Source organism: Zea mays, chromosome 4 (genome assembly GCF_902167145.1).
Source record: "Zea mays cultivar B73 chromosome 4, Zm-B73-REFERENCE-NAM-5.0, whole genome shotgun sequence".
NCBI lineage: Eukaryota > Viridiplantae > Streptophyta > Magnoliopsida > Poales > Poaceae > Zea > Zea mays.
In genome coordinates this window covers 81,685,684-81,694,637 of record NC_050099.1, presented here as the reverse complement: position 1 = coordinate 81,694,637, position 8,954 = coordinate 81,685,684, and the positions used below count along the sequence as shown (strand labels likewise).

The window sequence follows — 8,954 nt, the reverse complement described above, 5'->3', positions numbered from 1 at the left end:
ATGATGTAATCGACTATTTCCCTTATTAATACTATTTTGAGCACTGTGTGATGATGTCCATATTATGTAACTGCTGTGTACGTGAATAACTGATCCTGGCACGTACATGGTTCGCATTCGGTTTGCCTTCTAAAACCGGGTGTGACAATATCGCTCTTATAGAATTGAAACAAGGAAAAGAAAAATTACATGTTGTGGCCCCATTAAAAACCTTTCTCCCCCTTTGGAAAGGAAAAGGGTGCCACAAAAAAGAATATAAAAAATTACATCGAACTAAACATAATATCGCCGAAGCTCATCCGCATTCCACGATCTAGGAATGTCATTGCCGTCCAAATCCTTCAATCTGTAGGAACCGGGTCTTGACGAAGATACTACCAAAAAGGGGCCTTCCCACTTCAGCTGTAATTTGCCTACTGTTTCAGGGTTAGCTACTCTTCGAAGTACCAAGTGTCCTGGTTCAATGTTCTTCAACTTGACCTTTCTATCACGCCATTTTATTGTTTCAGTTTGATATTTATTGATGTTTTCCACAGCTTGAAGTCTAACCCCTTCAATAGCATCTTTTTCCACAGAGCAATCAGCTTCGTTTTCGCCCTCTCCCGAAGCTACTGTCCTTATTGATCCTGTTTTAGCCTCTCCTGGGGTTATTGCTTCGTCACCAAACAATAGTTTAAAAGGTGTAAAGCCTGTTGATCTTGAGATGGTTGTGTTATGACTCCACACCACTTTGATTAACTCGTCTGGCCACTTTCCCCTCGGCTGATTGAAGATTGACTTCATTATTCCTGTCATTATGATCCCATTGGCTCTTTCAACAAGTCCATTTGATTCTGGGTGTCGGACTGATGCGAAATGAATCTTCGTGCCGATTTGATTACAAAATTCTCTGAAGGCTTCAGAATCAAACTGTGTCCCGTTATCCACAGTGATAGCCTTCGGCACTCCGAAGCGACAAACAATGTTTTGCCAGAAAAACTTTTGAATAGTAAACGAAGTTATTATGGCTAAGGGCTTCGCCTCAATCCATTTGGAAAAATATTCCACTGCCACCACCACATATCTTAAGTTCCCCTGTGCTGGTGGTAATGGACCTAGCAAATCCAGACCCCACCTTTGCAATGGCCAAGTGGGCTGTATTAATTGGGTTAAGGACGAAGGTTGTTTTTGATCTCTTGCACATTTCTGACAACCTTCGCACTTTTGAACTAAATCCGCTGCATCCGAAGCTGCCTTTGGCCAATAAAATCCTTGGCGAAAAACATTCCCAAGCAAGGGCCTAGATCCAATGTGAGATCCACACAGACCTGCATGTATATCCTTCATTAATTCTATACCTTCGGATCTGGATAAGCACTTGAGCAATGGGGAACAGACCCCGCGCTTGTATAACTTCCCTTCTATTATGACATATGGTCGAGCTCTTGCTTCTATTCTCCTGTTATAAGCTTCGTCGTCTGAAAGAAAATTACCCTGAAGGAAAGAGATGATTTCAGTTCTCCAATCTTCACTATAAACAAGGGATATGTTGAGGATTGCTCTTTCAAGAAGCTCGACCGAAGGTGCTTTTATTGTTTCAAAAAATACTTCCGAAGGTATAGGCAGCCCCTGGGCTGCTGACTTAGCTAATAGATCAGCGTATTCATTTTCTCCACGAGGAATATTTTTAACAGAGAAACCTTCGAAGGAAGCCTCAATCCTTCGGACTGTATCTAGATACCTTTCAAGCTTCGTGTCTCTTGCTTTGTAACTTTTGTCAATATGACCAGAAATAACTTGAGAATCAGTTTTAAGAATGGCCCTTCTGATTCCCATTGCCTTTAGTTTCCGAAGACCCAAAAGCAGAGCTTCATACTGGGCGATGTTATTTGTGCAACTAAAATCAAGTTTTGCCGCATAACAAGTTTTAACTTTGGAAGGTGAAACCAACACAGCAGCCGCTCCTGCTCCGAAGGTTCCCCAAGACCCATCGCAAAACATTGTCCATGCTTCGGCGTCTTTATTTGTTTCTTCCTCCTGAGCCCCTGCACTACACGACGGTTGATTTTTAGCGACCCTTATTAGGGACCGACAGTTGGTCGCTAAAAGTTATGGACCGACGGTTGGTCGCTAAATGCGTTTATAGCGACGGTCTGTGGGTCGCTAAAAGTCTAGAAATTTAACGACTTATGGTCGGTCGCTATAGAGGTAAGTGTGTGACTGATGGTGGGTCGCTATAGGGGTACGTGATTTTTGTGTTTCTTATTTACTCACCAAATCCCATCTAAAGGCCTACTAAACAAACTAAACCCTATTTCTCAAACCCTAGATTCGGATCCGCCATCAACAGGCTCCGCCATCAACAGGCTCGAACGCCCTCTCCTCAAACCCTACCAGATCTTGTCGTTCGGCGCCTCAAACCCCAGATTCGGATCCGCCATCACCATAGAGGTGGGGGCTGACGGCATAGCGCTCATCACCATCGCCAACCTGCCCGTGGTGGATGCGCCATCGCCTGAGGTGAGCCGCGGGGAAATGAGGGATCCTTGGAGGCAGAGCTGGCGTCGCGTCGCTGGTGGACGCTGGTGCTGGTGAACATGGCGTCGGTGCTGGAAAAGATAGACGAGATGTTGCTGCTCGCCGTGTACAATAAGGTGTGCACGTCGCTGGGCGCTTCTCGACGGCGCTGGGCTCCCAAACCCTTTGTCGCGCGCTCGTTCAAGCCGCCTACTACCTACTCAAAGCCTACGCCTCCGCGCGCCATGATCGGGCCCGTGTCGTCGCTGTCGGAGCCTTCACCTGGGCCACCATCGCCTTCCTCGTCGCCATCTCCGGCAGCTTCCTCTAGGTCCGTCCGTCTCCCCAATTTCCTCCAAACTCTTCACTTCCTCCTGTCGCTGACTGAACAGACAGTGGCGACGAGTGGGGCTACACTGCGATATTTGAGAGAGAGAACGGAGGTGGGTTCCTAACTGACCACTTCCCTACTGCAGGAAGGCCATCTGGTATTTCGAAGGAATCTATGCGTACTCCCCTCAGATACCAGGTGAAGCTTCTTGTTCTTGCTGTGTGAATGAAGCTCTGCAGCTTTGGATCCTTCCGTAATCATGGTTTTGGCGTGTACCAGGTGTTCGTTTCCCATGATTAACCCATCCTGGTATAGTGGGAACTGCACCGTCAGCCAAACTTCTTAATGTATGGAATGAGAGGGAGAAAAGATTGGCCGAGACAAGCCCACAGACCCTTAAACTGTTTGAAGTGCTACACCAGAGGCCCCTTGCCAATTTACCGACCCCTGAGAACTGCTTACTTGGAAAGGCATGAGCACCCACCTGCTTATAGTGTTGCTTCTAGATTTGTGTTTTTCATACCTGAACGGTTAATCTTTTTTTGTCACCTAAAAGCAACACTAATCTGTCAGACTTAAGTATAACTTGCTACCTGTTCATAATTAGTGCGATATTGTGCAGATTCAGGAGGGGACTGCTGGATGGCACAAAGTGGCGAATGAAGCAGCCAGGACTATTCCGGGAAGGGAGAATGGTGGTAATTGTGACATAAAAAACCTAAGCAGAGGTTCCAAAGTTTATCTGCCAGTATTTGTCGAAGGAGCGAATCTTAGCACCGGTGATATGCACTTCTCTCAGGGCGATGGTGAAGTTTCGTTTTGTGGAGCAATTGAAATGAGTGGATTCCTTGAGCTCAAGTAATAAACTTTCTACTTGTTTACACTTCAATGTTACTTTTTATATTCCGACTTATAAATGTTACTGGACCTAAGGATGGACCCAAACAATCACCTGCATCAAATCAGAATTTCAGATCTAACAGTGTACATGCAAATATAATCTATGTCCAACCTACATGCACTCAAACTTTGATAGCAGAAGCCTGAATCAGCTATACAACACAACAGCATACAACTGAAAGCATAAGCTCAGCAAGAACTTACAGGTTCGTATAGGCTCAGAGCTGGTTATGTGATCACATTAAGTTTCTTTAACACCGAGACAAAACATTATAAATACATTAGGACAGCAAGCTTATATTATGTTGGTTTGTGCATACCTTACTATTCGTGTTAATGATATTTAACTCTATGACCAGTTTTACCTGTTGTATAATGCTCAGTATTGCAAGTAGACAAAACCTTAAAGATACAAACGAGCATGCATGTAAAAGTTTTTGAAGATTTACTAAGATTCATAGTATCAAAACATGTCCCACGTTACTTGTACAGAAAAGGAGCATCATGTAGCGAACTAAGCTTATCTTAAAACAAACAATTTTCTTTATTAGCTCTTTACAGATTTGTGCAGGGAAGCTCTTGACAGGGAAACAGGCAGGCAGCCTAGTCACAATTAGGGGACAAGTTGTATACTTCACTAGGCTCAGATATTTGAAGCCCAAAGCCTATCCATACCACTATAGGCGCCAACACCTCATGGCTACACACGTGGCTTAGCTCCCTTGACCCACGCCGGCACACAAACACAACCAAAACTTTGAACCTGGACTGATTTATTTAGGCAAGGGCAAGCAGATAAGTCTGCCCTTGCAGATAGTCACACAACAGTCCAAACCTTGGATACTTCCAGCAGAGCTGAGATCACTGGACACTTCACTTTGTACCCCAGCCATACCTCTGTCTCTGTAGTCGTGTGAAACAGCACAGGGCATTGATCTTGATCCCATATGGTGGTCAGCAGTCAAACAGACAACACTGCAGCTATGAACAACCATATTTCAGTCCAAACTGGGTATTTTTAGTGGAGAGTGAGGCCTCTAAATATCAGTCATGCACTTCATCCACATGACAGCTTAAAAATACCATTATAGCACAACACCGAGAGGAGATTCTTCTTCAGTTACTAAACCAGACACTGAACCAAACTTATCAGTGTTGCTGCTCCATTCTATTCCTCCTAGTTCAGCCCCCCCTGGTATCCCAATTATTCATAGCAACAGACCACTCTCCCTTAACCAAAATTATTCTCTACTTGTAGCTCTACCTATTTTGTATAGAAACTCATGGTTGAAATCATATAGAACAAAAGTTATGGTACCCCAATTTACAGCCGAAGTCACTGAAAATTCAGTTTCAGAAAATCTGAAACAGCTCTGCACCCAGTCTGACAGGGAGTTTTGTAACACTATTATCTCCAAATTACACACAGTAACAAGACCAATTATTTGCATAAACGTGTTCACCTTACTGTGTTCTCCAACGTTGCTATGGAAATTGTAGTCCAAAAGGAAATGGATTAATCACAAAAGTGCTCTAAACTTGGCACCAAATACTGCCTTTCAGCTTTCAGCTACTGAACCCAAATTCAGACAGTGCAAACCCGACAGTCTACATTTTAGCCAGTTTTACTCCATTATTCATATAGAACCACACTGTCCACACAAGCCTCACAATAGGAGACTTACTCACCAACTAAGGCTATCCAAGTTTTCTATAATTGTCCCTGACCAAATATACTTGGATCAAATTCTAGAGGGCTCCAAACTGGACAACTTGCTGAATTTCAGTTTCAGCTAACTGAACCAACTTCAGTTAAAGCCAACCTGACAGTCCACTTTGAGTAGCTGTTACTCCAACTTTTGTATAGGATCATGTCCACCACCCTTTAAGTAAGTTGTTCACCAATATATGGTCTTTGATTCCTCTACAAGCACCATAGTCTAAAACCTTATAGAACAGCCACAAATGAGCTCCAAAACAGCCATCAACGCTGGATTCCAGATCCAGCTACTATTCAGAATCTGAAAATTCAGAAACACAGCAGCACCACTTGGAACCATTCTTTTTCCTGGGTTCCAAATGTTTCTAGGGAAAGTTGCTTAATAAAGTTTATACTCCTATAATTCCTCTACAGGTTTTACATAGTGACTCATAGATAAACCCTCATAGATTCCAAACTACAGAGGTCCAAAGTTTGCCCAAATTACTGAAATTCAGACTCTGAATTTCACTAAGTCTGAAATCCACACTTTCAGATAGGCCAGCTTTTCTCTAGGTTCCAAGTAGCCTTAGGGCTAAGTATCTTAATCAAACTTATACTCCTAATTTAGATCTATAATTGTGTTATAATCATCATAACCTATAACCCTATGGATAGAGCAATAGAGAGCTCCAAAGTTACACCAAAACACTGAAATTCAGGATTTGCATTTAGACTAAGTCTGAAATCTGACAGCCCTAAATTGGACCACTTTTTCAGCCAGTTGCATATAGTTTTTGGGCTGGTACACTTAATAAGGATTGTTCTCCAACAGTCACTTTACAAGTTTGTTATAGTAACTCTTTACCAAAAGTCCATAGATAAAAAGTTATAAGGGTCCAAAAACAGCTATATGAAACTGTTTTCAGCCCAATTCAAACTGAACCCAATCTGAAATTTTGCAAATTACTCCAAATTTCTCCACACAACTTGGAATTCTCCAGATATGAAATTTGTTCACTTTTCCAAGTTCTACAACCTTGGTATATGAACTTTTAGCTAAATCCTTCTAGATTTTAAATTTCACATTTGGGGTTAGTTTAGGGTTTCAAATGAGTTTCATTTGTTTTTCAGCTTCTTCCAGGGATTCATCCCTTTGATCCATCCATCAAAAACAAAGTTCAGTGCAGCGGTGGTTTTGTTGTAATGGGTCAGAGGTGGCAGCAGGACCATTGGCACCTTCATCAATTTAAGTTCAGTGCAGCGGTGAGGTATGCCATCTATCCTTTATCTGGATTTCTTGTATGTTTGTAATATATTTGGTCATACTGATAGATAAAGCTAAAATTTATTCTCCATCCATAGTGAAGTAGATAGCATTGATACAACCAATCAATCGTACAATAATAATTGGACACTTGCAGAAATTACTAAAATAAATGGTAATATCCCCTAGGTAGCTAAGTTTACTTTCCTTCTTTATTTCAGAGAAACTTTGACCCATTTTTTTCGAATAAAATTCATCTAAGATTTGTGCAGCCAACCATTAGGGTTTTGCTATGCAAATAAAATTCATCTAAGATTGGTGGCCACTGTAAAGGGCTCGAGTCTGGTACTAGCAAATGTGAAGGTTTTGTAGTTTCTTAAGGACTTCATTATATAGCATAGAGTCGCACCTTGTGTTTCAAAACTTTAAATAGTACCCTGGGTTACTTTATGGCTGTTAATTGGGAAAAAACTGAATCAGTCTAAATTTTCACTTTGATGTCGTCTTTAAATCCAGTTTTCATCGTTGCGTGTATGCGTAATAAAATGTCACTTCTGTACTTTGTGCTATTAGGGAAAAATCCATCACCAGCATGGGATAAGTTGGTATTTAACAAGATAAAAGCTAGACTCTGTGGACGAGTGAGACTTATGAGTTTAGTCGCTTCTCCGCTATCAGCAGATGTCAGCTTTGCATTTGCTTTTTCTTGAGCACTTTGTTGCTCATTTGCTCTTGTTTTATTGCTTGATTGTGGCCTCATGTGCGCTTTGTTGCTGCATTTCTCAGGTTCGACATGCCCCGTGCCTACTATCACTCTCGATTTGAAGAAGAGTCTCAAGATTCTGCAGGTGTTGTGTTACTCCTAATTCAGTTACCTTACTGGCAATAGGATGCCATTGCAACTTCTGAAAGTGCAACCATCTGATTGAAGCGGATTTAATTATACAAGATAGATCTAGAATTGCTTTACTTGAGATTCAAGCAATGTTGGATGCTTTTGTGACTGATCATCTCTGGAGCTTTTGTGAATGATCTAGCTAGCTATCTGTAAATGATCTTGTTGTGAATGATATTATAATTGTGATGTTTTTTGTGAATATATAATTGTGGTGCTTTTGTGTTTATGTGATGGATCTATGACTGTGGTATACTGATTAATTGTGTATGTCTTTATGATTTGTGTATAAAAATCTATGATTTGTGGTGCTTAATTAAATGTATATTATTATTAATAGCAACTGTAAAAAAGGTGACTTTCTGTTGGTTGCTAAATGTATAGTATGACGACTTACGGTTGGTTGCTAAATCTATAGTACAACAACCCACGGTTGGTCGCTAAATATACAATATTAGCAACGGACGGTCGGTCGCTAAAAAGATGTCGGTCGCTAAAGCCTTTAGCGACGGCACTTACAGCGACCATCCTTATGGGTCGCTAAAAGTTTTTAGCGACCAACCGTAGGTCGCTGAAGGCCGTTTTAGCAACCAACCGTAGGTCGCTGTAAGTGAACCGTCGTGTAGTGCTGGCGTCCAGTCAGCAATAAAGTCTGCTAATGCATGGGACTGAATCGAAGATCTATGAACATAATCAATACAAAATTCATTGAGCTCTGCAGCCCATTTTCCAATCCTTCCAGTAGCTTCTCGGTTTCTCATAATATCCTTCAGAGGTTGTGAAGAAGGAACAATTATGTTGAAAGCTTGAAAATAGTGCCGAAGCTTCCTGGAGGCCATCAAAACAGCATATAGTACCTTTTCCAATTCTGTATAATTTTTCTTTGATAAACTAAGAACCTCGGATACGAAATATATTGGGGCCTGCTTCTTAACTTGACCCTCAAGCTTCTCCTGAACAAGTGCTGCACTTACCGCTGAGTGCGAAGCTGCCACATATAATAACAAAGGAGCCCCTGGCGTAGGCGGAGTTAGTGTTGTTAGATCTATCAAATATTGTTTCAGCTCTTCAAAGGCCTTCTGCTGGATTGGTCCCCATTGGAAGACTTCGGCTGACTTCAGCACTTCGAAGAATGGTAAGTTTCTCTCTGCTGATCTAGATATGAATCTATTGAGAGATGCCAGCCTTCGTGTCAATCTTTGAGCCCCCTTTTTTGTACTTGGTGGCTCCATTCGAAGTATTGCTTCGATTTTGCTTGGATTAGCCTCGATTCCCTTTGTTGAGACTAGGCAACCGAGAAATTTCCCCTTCTTTACTCCGAAGACACATTTTTCTGGATTCAACTTTAGACCAGCCTGTCTAAAAT

At 41.9% G+C, this 8,954-nt stretch overlaps 1 pseudogene across 1 annotated transcript; it reads left to right on the top strand.

The window, feature by feature from the left end:
- The first annotated feature begins 2,298 nt into the window (after nucleotides 1-2,298).
- Nucleotides 2,299-7,904, top strand: LOC103653440 (putative formamidase C869.04; annotated as a pseudogene). The gene is made up of 6 exons (XR_004857768.1): nucleotides 2,299-2,827; nucleotides 2,973-3,025; nucleotides 3,107-3,297; nucleotides 3,450-3,685; nucleotides 6,561-6,697; nucleotides 7,480-7,904. The product of XR_004857768.1 is annotated as a putative formamidase C869.04 (transcript).
- The last annotated feature ends 1,050 nt before the right edge of the window (nucleotides 7,905-8,954 follow it).